At 48.5% G+C, this 14,267-nt stretch overlaps 1 protein-coding gene across 1 annotated transcript in view; it reads left to right on the forward strand.

Annotated features, from left to right (window-relative positions):
- The first annotated feature begins 2,172 nt into the window (after window positions 1-2,172).
- ken (ken and barbie) overlaps window positions 2,173-14,267 on the forward strand; it is a 31,931-nt gene continuing 19,836 nt past the window's right edge. The window contains exon 1 of the mRNA XM_046623914.2: window positions 2,173-5,410. The gene's annotated coding sequence lies outside the window, so the exon portion shown is untranslated. The remainder of the gene's footprint in view (window positions 5,411-14,267) is intronic.

Consider the following 14,267-nt stretch of genomic DNA (forward strand, 5'->3'; position numbering starts at 1 on the left):
GTCACGCACGCGTGTGTACGCCGAATGCGTGTATCGCACACGCGGTCGACCAACGCCGCGTGTCGGCTTGTGTATCCGCACACAAACGCACGCACAGAGGCAATCGCGCATATGTAATACTTTGCATAAAGATCTTTAAGGGTGTGAGTGAGGTAGGTACGGAGCAGAAAAGCATGAAACGCGAATAATAGTTACGTGAGTGTGATGTGTGCTTCGTCAGAGCTCGTAGAACAGCTTCACTCACTCACACATTCGACGCACGATACAGTGACGCGTAGGCCCCAGGGTACTCATACATGCAAGGTAGGTACTAGCGTGCAGCACCGTTTACTATACACTTTCTGGCCACGGAGCAAGTAGTAGGAGAGCTATTTGTAATGTAATAGTAAGAGCAGTGCTAGTGGGGAAAGGGAGAGTGAGTCGCGCGGCTTTGGAGCGCGCGAGGAGCGCGATTCGGAGGGAGAGTGGGGGGGGGGGGGGGGAGGGTGGAAGGGGCCGCGAGGGGCGGGGGTCGGTGCGAGGTAGGTAACGAGAGGGGGTGGAGGGCATCGGGACTAGAGCGAGGTGGTGGAAGAGGGAGAGCTGGATGGCGGAGGAGGAGGAGGAGGAGGAGGAGGAGGAGGAGGAGGAGGTGGGGGGGTGGAGGGAACTTGGCCGTAGACCCGCTAGACAGAACCTACAACGAACCGAGCGCGCTGCAAAGTTTGCCTCTCCTCTCTCATCGCGAACGCGTCGGCGTGTGTCGGAAAAACAAGAAAATAAAACAACAACAACAACAACGAGGAAAACAAAGAAGAAGGAAAAAGAATAACGAGAAAACAGGGAAGGGAAAAATAATAAAAATCAAGGATTACTAAATGTACAAGCAAGAACGTAAGAACGTAAGGAGACGGTAAAGAAAAAAGGCGATGGTAATTTCTCGCGCGCGGATACATCACCCCCCCCCCCCCCCGCCCCAGCTTCGACCCCTGTTGATCGTTTCTCGCCTTGACTTGCGTGAGTATCGCCATCGCTACGGGAAGCGGAACTGACCTAACCACCCCCGAGATTCTATTTAACCGATTCGCCGAAGTGCGGAAGGCGTTGGAAAGGGCGGCCGGTGATCCGAAACCCTTGCGCCCCACCCCGAGAAGCATCCGCCCCGCAAGAGAGTCGGGCCGCCACTCGTTTTCCGGTTAAGCGAAGTCCTTGCCGCCACCCCACCGCACACCGTCCGAGGGCCCAACCCTGACCCCTGCGGGCAGAAACGAATCCTTGCCTCCCTCCCTCGAGGTGCGCCGAAGTATTCTTCAACCCTTGAGCCGTGAGTATCGGGACGCACGCAGCACCGACCCTTTTGCATCGTAATTTTCGGGCCAGTTACTTGACCGGGAGTCTGTGGACGTGGAAGAACTGCTCGACGACACCACCTGGCGGTTTTGGTGAAGCGGTGCTGCTGGTCGAGGATACTCGTTTCGTTTCAACGCTCACCGAGGAACGAAGGAGAGGAATAGACGGAGAACGACACTTGCTTTCGATCGCACTTTGGTCTCTGTCAGGCTGCGACCAACTTCCGGACGGAACTCTTTAACGCCCTCGCCGGTTCCCGGGTCAGCGGCAGTGCGTGACCCCCTACTCAAGCCCCTTAGCGAGGCGCGGGGGATTAATGCTGAGAAAGTGCGGTGGTGTGGCCAGGTTTCGGTTTCAGACTACGAGGCGATCGTGCAGTCGGGATACCGATCTGTCCGGTCTTCGTCACGTACTCGAGACTCCGTTTGGCCGGGGCGAATTTCGGTGGAACTGAATCGGCGGTTCGGTCGCGGTTGCGGGGTGAATGTCGCGTCAGCTCCTCACGTTTTCGAATCTCGCGGTGCACCGGAAGTCCGTAGGTATCCGGAAGGAGGTAACGCAATAAGAGAGAAGAAAGAGGAAAAGAGAGGGAGGAACGCGCCGAGACCGAGAAGAGAAGGAGGAGGAGGAGAAAGAGGAGGAGGCTCGGCTTGAAGCCACCGAAACGAAACGCTCACGAGAGACACGCGGCAGTCGGGGCAACCGTGCGAATGCACGGGCTCACTCACCGACGCACACAGAGGCACACCGACACCGGAGGTACGACAACGGCAGCGGCGGCGGTGGCGGCGGCGGCGGCGGCGGCGGCGGCGGCGGCGGCGGCGGTCCGGTGTTGTGTAAGAGCTGAAAGTAAAAGTTGAAACTCGGCGGAGCAGCGGCAGCGGCACCATCAGCGGCAGCGGCAACAGCAGCAGCAGCAGCAGCAGCGGCGGTGGCGGCGTCGACTGGGCGCGTTGAAATCGTAAGACAACGACGGCGAAACGCCCCCCTTCTCGCCGCGGACCATCATCGCAAGTAGGAGCGGAATCGAGGATTTTATTAGTTTCGGAAAGCGAGAGCGAACCCGACCGAGAAGAATCGCCCCCCTGCAGAGGAGGAGGAGAAGGAGGAGGAGGAGGAGGAGGAGGAAGAAAACACTGACGATGATCGCATCGGACATGTTGCGAAATCACTGATCCAACACACCCACCCCGAAGCAATCGTTCGGTTTTATCCGAAACGGAGAGCGGATGCGAACCGTGTCGACGAGGCTGGTACCCGCAGGATTTCTACCCGCTGCAAGGATTCGTTTCACAAACCGCGCGCGGTTACGCGGAATTGCGGATTTGCGAAAGTCAACTTTTCGCCGTCGTCAAAACACACGGCGGCAAGCGCGGTGTGTGTCTGTGTATCTCTTGTGTTCACTTTCAGTGCGTCTCTCTGTGACGGAGCGAGCAGTTTTCACCCCGCGTTTAAGTGTGCGTCTCCCCGTGTCTCTCGCGATCAGTGTGTGCCCGTTGCTCGGAGTGTTTTCCTTGGTGCGTGCAAAGTAAAACACATCGGGGGAAAGTGATTACGGTATTAAATATTGATACGTTGGTGCCTTTTGTGTGAAGAAAAAAATATTTCCCTCCAAAAGAAATTATGAAAAGTGACGACGGTTAAAAGTGTCATCGTAATTTAAAGAAGCGACACAACTCGATTCGCTTCGAAACTACGAATTTATCATCGGGCGCAATCTGAATTCATCTGCAAGGTGGTTGCGTGGTGGTTTAAATATCGTTAATAAACGAACACCGCGTTGTTCTGTTTCACCGTATAGTCAGTCGTCCGCCTAGCTGCTGCACGATCCAACCTCGCTCGCGGGACTTTTACTTTGGCGCGGAGTTTCGTAAAGCGTTACAAAACCAGAGGAGAGAGAAGGAGACGGGCTGATAGACGGAGAAAGATACAGAAACAGAGAGAGAGAGAGAGAGAGAGAGAGAGAAAGAGAGAGAAACAGAGAGACGGAGAGAGAGAGAGAGAGATACGCTGTTACTTTCGGCGCGCGAAACAACCGCGGATCTTTCGGACCTGCGTCGAATCGAATTCAAGAACTCGCGTCTGTCGCACTTTGACGAAGCATCGAGGAGAGAAGGTTTCGCGGAGAACGGAAAAAAGGACCTGCGAACATTGTCGAGGGGGGCAGTGGGGGCGGGGGCGGGGGCCGGGGGGGGGGGAGGGTCAGTGAAAAAAAACACCCACACACCCGCGATCACGCGAACGTACGAAGGAACGCACACGCACACCACCGCGATAAGGAGTTTGAATCGTGAAACGTAATACACGCATCTCGCCATCTGAATGCACCGCAAGTGCAGCGGACGATCCTTGAACGATATTTTTAATATTAATAACAAGAAGAGTAAGAGTAAAAAGAAAAGTAACAAGGATCGAAAAGTGAAGATAAAGGAGAAGAAGAAAGGAAGAAAGAAAAGAGTGGCAACATTTATCTGACATTTGAAACGAGGTGTATGTGTATGACATATTTCATACGTGCATGCAGGTGGAGATATTGGATACGTGCTATGTGTGTATGCACATGCGTTCATCGATACGTTGATATGCCTGTGTGATGTAAACGCCTTTCTATAATATTACCTTTTCTTTACCTTGAAGCGGGCAGCGGTGATCATAAGTAACGCTATGGTAACGGTTGGAATTAAAAGTCCGCTAAAAAGGTTAGAGGGATAAAAAACAAGCGCGAGCGAGCGCGCGCGCGCGCGAAAGGATAAGAGAAAGGGATAGAAGCGCGGCAAGTCCTTGGGACACAGGCGAGTAAAAGTGCTAAGCCAGCCGGCTGACCCTGGAGCCGCTGGGAGGCCCGAAGAGGAAGAAGAAAAAGAGGAGGGAAAAAAAAAGAAAAAAGAAAAAAGTAACGCGGATAAAAAAATAAGAAGTAAAGAAAGAAGGAAGGAAGAAACAAGACAGGAGAACAACAAAACAACAACGCAACAAACACGCGCGCAATCGCGCCACGGCCGGCGAAGGAGGAAAAGAAGAGAGAGGAAAAAAGTAGAAGCGTAGGAAGGAAGGCGGGCAAGCCGGGAACGACGTCGTTTCGTACCAAAGTAGAGACGAGACGGCGCGATCTTCTTTTCTATTCGCGCGGGGAATTCGAACGCGGAGTTGAGGGAGATCCCCCATTTCACGCTAAAGCTCCTCGACAACGATACCGCGACGTCGTTGTTCCACGCGAGGATTATCTAAACGGAAAAAGAAACTCGCGTACGCTTGATCCTCGTGAGTGATAAGAAGACGCCGAGACCATCGGTTGGCGGATTGACCTTGAGGCGACAGCCATGCGGCATTAGCGAGCCGCATCAGCGAATTAGAGGATGTAAAGTTGCGTCTTCCGCAACCGACGCGAGGAATAAACCGCGTATTCGTGATGAATCCATGGTGAAGTTTTTACAGTTTCGAATAGTGACGAGAGGAATGGTTTACACGTTTCGCTTGTAACGGAAAAGAGAAACGAGTGAAGTAATCGACGAAACTTGAGTACAAAAGCGTGTCTCTTTAAATTCGACCGATAATTTTTACAGTGTAACAAATCGAGTCAATCGATATTCGACGGTTGTGTTGACATAAGTTGTGTTACTGTTTTGTTATTTGTGTTTTTTCTTTTTGTTCTTTCTTTTTGTTTCTTCTCGCCACTTGCTATTGGCCGTGGTCTTCGTTGCCGGTCTGTAAATAAATTATACACAGTGACTATGTGGAGAAGAACGTGAACCTGGTGAAGTGACAGTGGCCAATTTAAACCGATCGTGGATCGAAAGAAAGAGAAATAAAGAGAAATCGAAAAGTTGACGAATACGTAAAATTGAGATAAAAGCAAAGAATAAATAGTAAAGAAATATCTAGTGAAATTCAAATGTTTGTCAGTTAACCGTGCCTAATATTATCTAATCGTATACGTGTTGTTCTTGTATTTGCCAATTTGGATTACACGGAAGAAGATTTGACGATCGGCATTCAGAGATGTATCCGTACTCGTCGAGAGAAACGTAAAACCCGCTCGCGGGTCGCACACTTTGGATTGGATATTGGATACTACTGAAAGGTAGAAGGAAAATTTAAATAAGACACGACGCGCGGTGATTGATCCTCGCACGTTTTTCACTATCACAGAATTTATATGTTTGCCCAAGGCTCGTATACAAGTTTTGCGACGTACTCAACGCGTCACGGTGTCTATTTCTAGCTAAAACGAGCAAGGTATAAAGTCGGAAAAAGAACGACAAACATCTTCCGGGAATTCCAGTGTAATGTAACAACGTCGAGCTTTTGCGTTTGCACATCCGAAGCGCCTGAGTGCAAATCGTTTGCGCTACTGTCACCGAAAACATGCAGTCGGAGTTCGCGTTGATAAGAGAATCATTCCAAGAGGGGGGAGGAAGAGCAGCGGGTTCATTCATATGTAAAGAGCGGCAGTTGACGCCTAAATTTGCCGCCGCGCGGTCGACGCACAAAATTGCGCGCACACATTTCCTCGCGTTCGCGCCAAAACGCGACCGATGATCAGCTGATCAGGCCGCCCCGAGGAGCGGGAAATCCGAATCGAAGGTAATATTGGTCAAAGCACTTGGAGTAGAAATATTGACGCGGTGGCGCTCGCGCCACGATCCAGCCTCGCGGAGCGTTCGCGATGAGAAAAGAGGAAGTCGATCGGAACCGGAAGTACGGTCCGGCGGAGCCGGGGCCTTGAGGAGGCTCGGCTCCGGAGTCTTCTAATTACTCGGATATAATTTATCAGCGATACACAAGGAGCCGTGCGAAACCACGAATCGCTTCTAGATAGGCAGGCAAGAAAGCGCGAGCGATGCGGAGGTTGTAAAAGCCAGCGGGACCCAGCGCTAGTCGGACCCTTTCCACCCTCCCTTTCACTTTCGTCTATCGGGGCCTATCGTCGTTTGTTCGAACGTGCGCGCGGCGCTCAATTCGTGCTCGGCATGGCTGATCGGCGCGAAGCCGGAGCCTGAAAGACTTTCGAACCGACGGAACGGCACGGGACGCGGTGTTCGGTACCTGAAGCAATTTTCGTCAACGTTTATGCACCGGGTTTCCACACCTCGATTTTCGGCGGGCCAGCCTCGCGAGCCGCGTGTCCATGCCCCACATGTCACAATCGAGAAATGGGCCTGCAGAGCGCTGCTGCGGGTTAATAATTCTCTGCGTTTCGTTGCGTGTACAAATATATCGTAAGCGCCGCTTCAAGGCGAACGAAACGCGAGAGAGAATCGGTGCTGTTCCAGCTGCCATTAGAAAAGCAAGCGCACGAAATCCGACCTTGCACCGCGAGGCCGGCCGATCGGAAAGCGTCTCGATCCTCGATCGCTCCGTGAAATTGAAATTCTTCCGTGGTTTCGCCGTAGAGTGTGCGTTCGCCGATCGTCGATCGACGTCGATGTTGCCGCGCAGTCAAGGTCAGTCCGAGAGGATCGATTGCGCTGCGCTGATCACGTGGAACGGCGAGAAGAAGCCGATGACGAGCGGATGAAAGCGGAGGTGAGACCAGCGGAGAGTGCGCCTCCTCCACGTCGTCGTCGTCGTCGTTGACGGTGTTGGAGAAGTGGAAGTGGAGATTGAAACGGAGAGACTGAGGCGGAGGCGGGACTCGTGACATTGAAGAACTCGTGTAATTTAGCCGGCCTTCGGCCGATTCTAACGATCTAGCGCGCTCCTGTTACGTTGCGCTGCGAGAGAGCGAGAGAGCGAGCAAGAGAGCGAGTGAGTGCCCACACAGTGTAAGTCTCGGCCGAAACGACTCGAGCTCTCTCTACTGATGGACTGCTGCACGCATGCGGCTCCCGCCGACGTAATTTCACAGTCGCCAATGGGAGGATGCCGTTACGTAAACCGGCCGTCCGACTCGAACCGATTCCCGAGTTCTGTTGTGAAACCCGGGGCCTGAACGGAATAAAATAAAAACCGGACCATGCCCCAAGAGGAATGAATTTCTTGCGATAATCCGATTCGTCAAACCTCGAACGCCGCCGCATCCTTGGAAAGGGAACGTCGGTCTCTGAACAAACCTCAGATTCTTTCTTTCACATGCTGCATAGCTACGAGGAGCAAAGCTCTTCGGTAGGGGAGGAGAGAGAAAAAAAAAAAAAAAAAACAAGAAACAGTGAATTTCGTATAGATTCATCCGACTTGATTCGGTCCGAAGTTGGCGCATAATGGCTTTCACGCGCATTTAGTAATAGCCTTCTCTCGCAAAGAGCACTGGAGCGGCAGCTTGCCGGTTGCCGGTTACGCTGCTCCGCGCCACCCACATTATGGCATTTGTTACACAACGCTGCTTGTAAATACCTGTGTAGTCTTGTGCATACACAATGGTACGGCGGGTTTTCTTTTTGCTAGTTTTCTGACGATTTTTCTTCTATTTTTTTACTATTTTTTCTTTTAGTTATTTCTTTCTTTCCTTCTTTGTTCCTCATAATTGTTTTTGTACCTCAGTCTCGTTATTCACGCGCACATTCTATCTTCGCACACATCGTCTCGACGGTATTTATATCGGTATAATCTCACCGAGGGAAAAAGTTTTCGCAGTATATCTAACGCGAGTCTTGGCGTTAGATTCTGCGTAGAATTTCGCTCGCTCGTAAATATCCGACAAACTTACGCACACGAGCGCGCGTTCACCTATTTTCTCGAAATCGGCTAATATTAAATCAGTGATTTAGTCGAAGGTCGTTTCGCCGGCGCGTAAAGCTGCGTGTGACTCGAAAATGTTTATCACTCCGATACAGACTGGTCTAATTTACGCTTGGAGTAAAAAAGAGTTGTAACGCGTTTACACAAGCCAGCACGCCTCTCTGTTGTACACATGTCCCAAAACATATATACATACGTGCGATGTGTACGCACTGATACACCCGTCGCGTTATAGAGCTCACGGTCAATGAGATAGGCGAACTAAATTGTGAAAGATAGATACGAGAAAGACCTGTCTCGAAATCTAATTCCTCTAAGCCCTGAACGAAGGCTCAAGGGTCGCAACTGCCTCAAGACTGCCGTCGTAACTCATCCAACTACGTGTCTTGGACGGTTTAAAATTATGCCTATTTTTTGGATTTTTTTTTTCAAGAAAATGAAAACACTTGGAGTAATTTGAGTTTGAGGGCTTTACTATTTATAGTTTCAAGAGCATTTTTGAATTCTTTCATTAAAGGTAACAACAAACATACTGCCGTATGGCGCATATGAATAGCGAACGACTCCGAACTCGAGGGCTTTGGTGGTGACGCATTTCCTGATATCACTGTCCAACTTCTAACAGATAGAAAAATTTTGTTCAATCAGAAACACCTCTTCGGTTCCGAGCTCGTAGCCCGAATGTTAAAAAAAATATATGTTCAAATATATACGGTCATTACCGAATAATTTGATTTTTCGATTAAAAAAATTATTAAAAAATTTTGTATAAAAAGATGTTGGGACCGAAATTAAAAAATCTAGCCACGAGCTCGAATCGATAAACAAGCTTTAAAGAATGTGTCAAAATTTCAAGTCGATCGGATAAAAATTGACCGAGGAATCTGCGCCACCTGATTGAAAACGTGGTCGTTCGCTACTTATAAGCACCATGCCGCCATTTGTTATTAATCTCAATGAAAAAATTCCAAAATCTTTTCGAAGCTATGAATAATTAATCCTTCAAACTCAAATTGCTCTAAATCTTTTCATTTCTTTTTCTTTAAAAAAAATTCCTAAAAATAGATATGATTTTAGACCGTCCATGCTATGAACCCCCTTTGACTGCTCGAATTATACAAATTTATACCACTGCGTTTATACACCTTCGGTTATATCTCACAATCAGTAACGGCTGAACCGTACTTATCTTGATCTAAGAATTCGAAAAGAAATGAGTTGGAAAGACGCTAGACGGTTCGGGCCTGATTTTTCTCAATCAAAGAAAACGTTTTCCTAGTCTCGCATCACGAAAATCATAAATCGTTTAGGACTCTGACTTTCGGGATAAAAATTTCACAGTTACTCCGTATGCTCATAATTTTGACAGACTGACGAGTGAGAATTCTGAGTGACCATAGAATAGTATGCCGGGGCACGCAGGAGCTAGAACCGATATGTTTTTTTTATCGAATCGTTAGCTTTTTGTCATCCGTAAGAAACGTGACAAGCATTTGAAACGGTGCTCTTTCCGAAAAGTACGTTAATTTCTCGTTGAATGATTCGATCCAGCATGAAGTTCGAAGAGGACTTTTGCTGCCGCATCATAAATTTAAAATGGTACGGTACATCAATCTGTTTCGCATTTGTTAGTAAATCCAGCGGTTCCGTGTTGTCGATAAAACAATTTTATGCAGCAGTTTTATAGCGCGGGGAATCGAAACGCTTGTTGTGTCTGAACGCGACCCGGAAGATCAACACGAGAGTGTTGCACCTTCTCTTTTCATTCTCGCAAAGCCGAAAATAACTCGACACTTAAGTGCCGGTAAAGTGAGGGGTGCTTAAAGGCCGTGACATTCGTCCGTTGGGTCGTACGGAACCGTGGATGTAATGGAAGACGTGCTATTAACGGTGGCCACAGCTGGCCCCTAGGACACGCAGTGGCCCCACTCCCATTGACAGCGATGATAAGAGCAGCCCAAACAACCGACCTTGACAATCATCACAGGCGACGTATGACTTATTTGTCACAATGACGGTCGTACGTCACTAAATCAGCCGGTTACGCTCACCCCGTGCGTTACACACCATGATAAACACGTGATCGACGAACGAGCGCATCCATGCCGGATACAAGCTGCAGGTATTCCCGCGAGGCTTTTAGGTAATCGCAAAATATTCCATCGCCTCGTTTCGCACTGCGGATATTGACCATCGACGATATTTCTGCTTCGAAACATAGAAGAATGTTCGGTCGTGGATTTATTTATTCTACCTGCACAAACGCGGTGAATCTCGCATTCCGAATTCCAGAGAAATGAGTGGATCGATCGACAGGTGATTGGATCAAAAACCTACCACGTTTCTTCACCTCCCAAAACCTTTCCTCGGCATCGTTGTAAATCGCGAAACGTCAAAATTCGAGATGATCGGGATGAACTTGAAATATTGAAATATCGACCATCTCCCGCTCGAGGATGCGAGCGACCTTTGAAAAGCATGGACATTGCCCGGTCCATGAGAAGAGCTTCGCAGTTTCGCGGTGTTCCCGGGTGACTGATCGCAGAGGGACCACGGGAAGAGAATAAGGGTACGGGATACAGAAAGAAGCGTCTGAATGTCGCCGTTTCGCATTGACGGCGGAACAAGGGACCATTGGGACACCCTGTACTCGTTCGTATCACAGAGCATGTCCCACCCACAACGTGAGATCACTGGCGTTACGCAACCGGGCAGCACAGAGTGTCTGTAATACTTGAACAGAGGGAGCGAATAGCGGGTTGCGGTGGGTAACGGGGGCTGAAGGGGGGTCAAGGGGGGGAGCGTCGAGCGCATAGGACACATCGTAGAGGAGAGACCGGCACGTTTATGTTCATGGTAATAATTGAGCGAGGCCGGGCGGCGGGCGTCTCTCTGTGCGTAGAACACACGGCTGTGTGCGGATTGCGCTTCTTCTCTCTTGCGCTCTCCGGGGACTTGTGTTCGCCGACGTACGTGCGCGCTTACGTGTGTCACGAAGCCGCGTCGCACTCGGTTATTCGCGGGTATGGATGTGCCCTTCAGATTCACAACGATGGAGTGTCTATTTATTAGTCGGCCGATTGTTCTTACATAATGACTGGATCATGTAACGACTACTCGGTGTTGCGTGCACATTTATTTGTCTGCTCGACTGTCAATATACTCTTGTACCGCGTCTCACGGATGTTGGGGACCGCCGTGTGCGCCACCTTATGCCCACATCTGTATAAGTGCCCGTTCCTCGGCTTACACCTATAACCCGATACAGTTCCCGCTTGTGGGGTGGGGTGGGTGGTCTATGCCACTGCGAATACTACACTCGCCTCTGCCCGCCTGCCTGCTCATTGCACGTATCGCACGCCGCGCACTTCGTCTACTGTCCTATCCCACCCTGCCTACCTCTACATAACTCGCTCTGTAAGTGCAGTTTGAAAAGGCTGTTACTTTTGGCCTTGAACGAAATGTATACGCCGTCACTATTACACTGCCGTACCGGGGACTCGCCTCGACGATGTACGGATACCCATCCATCTCCCGTGTTTGTGTCGTTTGCGCGCGTGTGTTGCCGCGCAATGTGCCATTTAGCGTTCACGTTTAAACGACTTCACCCAAGCTTCCTTCTGTCCACGAGTGTATCCATCCATCCATCCATCCATCCATCCATCCATCCATCCATCCATCCATCCATCCATCCATCCATCCATCCATCCATCCATCCATCCATCCATCCATCCATCCATCCATCCATCCATCCATCCATCCATCCATCCATCCATCCATCCATCCATCCATCCATCCATCCATCCATCCATCCATCCATCCATCCATCCATCCATCCATCCATCCATCCATCCATCCATCCATCTGCCAATCTCCCGATCCGATGTCGGTGTATAGTCCTGACTCTGGTGAGTCGGTACGTGCATGTCACATGTTCCCACCTACGCCGTTTACTCGGTGCGACGTATTTCCATCTGCGAAAAATATGTGCAGCCACGACGGAATTCCTGATCCGCGATACAATGAGTCTTGATGGGCAAGAATAGAATCATCGCTAGTTTTCGACGAGGAGGTGCGGTTTGTCATTCTGTCCCATTAGGCTGAAGGTAGCAGCCAGATCCGGCAGTCAGAATTGTTGTTTTCGTTAAGGTAAAGCGGTCGAGTCGAGTGGACAAAATTTTGTCAAACCTTAATGAATTATCACACTCCTAACACGCTTAGTGCATTCGGGTTCAACTTTGGAACAGCTTGCGATGTCAGTATGTTGATAAATTTCCATTAACCGTACGTATTGCTGATGATACTTTGAAAGTTGACACGATCGAAAATTCATTTCAAGGCCTTGCAATATCCCAATGAAATTACTTTTTTCCGAGCATCAACATTCACTCGCAATTTTTAGTTGAATCATTGCAAATGATAGTGTCGCGATCTTTCAACCAGTCGTTAAACTTCATTTCACTTTTCTGAGTCTTGTTTAAACTTCTAAACGATAATCAGTAGATTTAACTGGATGGCAAATGCTTATGCTGACGAAGTTTGACAGAGATCTGCTTACAACCGTCAGAATTGTCAAAGCTTTGGAGTAGAAGAGAGTTTCTACTTTCTGACCGAAGATAGATGATCTGAACGTCGAGTACGTTACTTCGTAGACGAATTTCTTTCGGATTGATCTATTCGTTTCTCTGGTATTTCTGACGCAAATTAGTTTCCGTGTACGCTGTAGCACACCTGTAACGTTCATGCCTGAGAATGTTAACAAACGGTCAAAAGAGACTAACGAAACGTGCTTTAAAGTTGAAACACAGAATTTTCCTAGTTGATACGGAGGGGTTTTTCGCAACAAAAAATCTGAAGAATGGACGCACAAGATTTCATCTACAAAATGAAGCTTAAGATCGGTAGAATGAAATCGCGATATTCTTAGTCAGAGATGGACTTGGAAGAACATTAAAATTGAACCAGCCGCCTTTAAGTAGTCAGAACGATGGAAACCGCTAAATACTGGAAAGTGATGGAGCAGCACGCGTGGGTAACGCGTAAACTCTATTTCCATAAACTCGACTCCATGTTCTGACAATGATAAAGAAATGTAGAAATGGCAACAACGCCAACGTGCCAAAGGAGTAGAAAAAAGATACGAGGTCTTACTCACGAGTATTTCTTATCAGCGCCTAGATCTCATATCTATTATTCGTGACTCTCATAGAAATTTCCTCCCTGAATTCTTTCTCATTGCGTCTATGCACAGGGACACGTGCGAGTTGTAATTGTTGGTTGGAAAAATGATTGAAACGCAGCCACGAACAGAAGGGAGCAGATTTAATCGGCAGCTGCTGGCCCGTACGATCGGCGTTCACCGTACCGGAAGCCGTGAGATGCGGATGCTGAGATCAATTGTTTGCTCCTTCTTCCGGCCAGCGAACACCGCGATCACAAAGCCGACGGTGAGAACAGCTCACGCGACTTGTGCATGTCACGACCGAAAATCGAACCCATTTCGGGTTTCGGTAATGAAGGAATGCTTTCGAACGCGGAGTGTCCGACACCTCGACGAAGTTGGGGCTAAAAATTTTGAAGAAACTGTTCCGGAAGCGCAAATTACTCGGGGAAAATATCGCGGTAGAAGAGAAGAAAAAAAGAAAAAAAAAAGTGAAAACGTGTAAATTGGGATTTCGGTGTGAAGAAGCCCTGCGAGCGAGATCAGAGCGGCGTTCAAGGCGGCCATATAAAACAGGGTCTATTCACGTTGGCGAAACCCTAATTGGGACCGGGAGAGAGGAAAACAAAATAAATAAAAATAAAAAAAAAAATATGTAGGAAACGAAGAAGAGGAAGAAAAAAAACAGAACGGAACGAAAAAAAAAATAATATGTATATGGAGCGGAAATCACGGACCCTATTACACCCGGTTCTCTATTGCTCGATTCTTTTCTCTTTTCTACATGATATTTCTGTAAGCGTATACTTGGAACGGTCCTTAGAACAACGCCCCACGACCTGGTCTCTATATGAATGTTCCCGTATCAAAGAAATATTTTATCCACCTCGTATAAGTATGTGTATAATTTCTACCTCGTAAAATGAATTGATAATCGTGTTTGTGATTCTATCCAAGTACAAAGTTCACTTTCGATTTTAAATTTCAATTTGATTACTTATATATAAATATATATATACTCGGAAATTTAAAATCGAAAGTGAACTTTGTACTTGAATAGAATTACAAACACGATTATCAATTCATTTTACGAGGTAGA

This window comes from Neodiprion pinetum, chromosome 4 (genome assembly GCF_021155775.2).
Source record: "Neodiprion pinetum isolate iyNeoPine1 chromosome 4, iyNeoPine1.2, whole genome shotgun sequence".
Classification (NCBI taxonomy): Eukaryota; Metazoa; Arthropoda; class Insecta; order Hymenoptera; family Diprionidae; genus Neodiprion; species Neodiprion pinetum.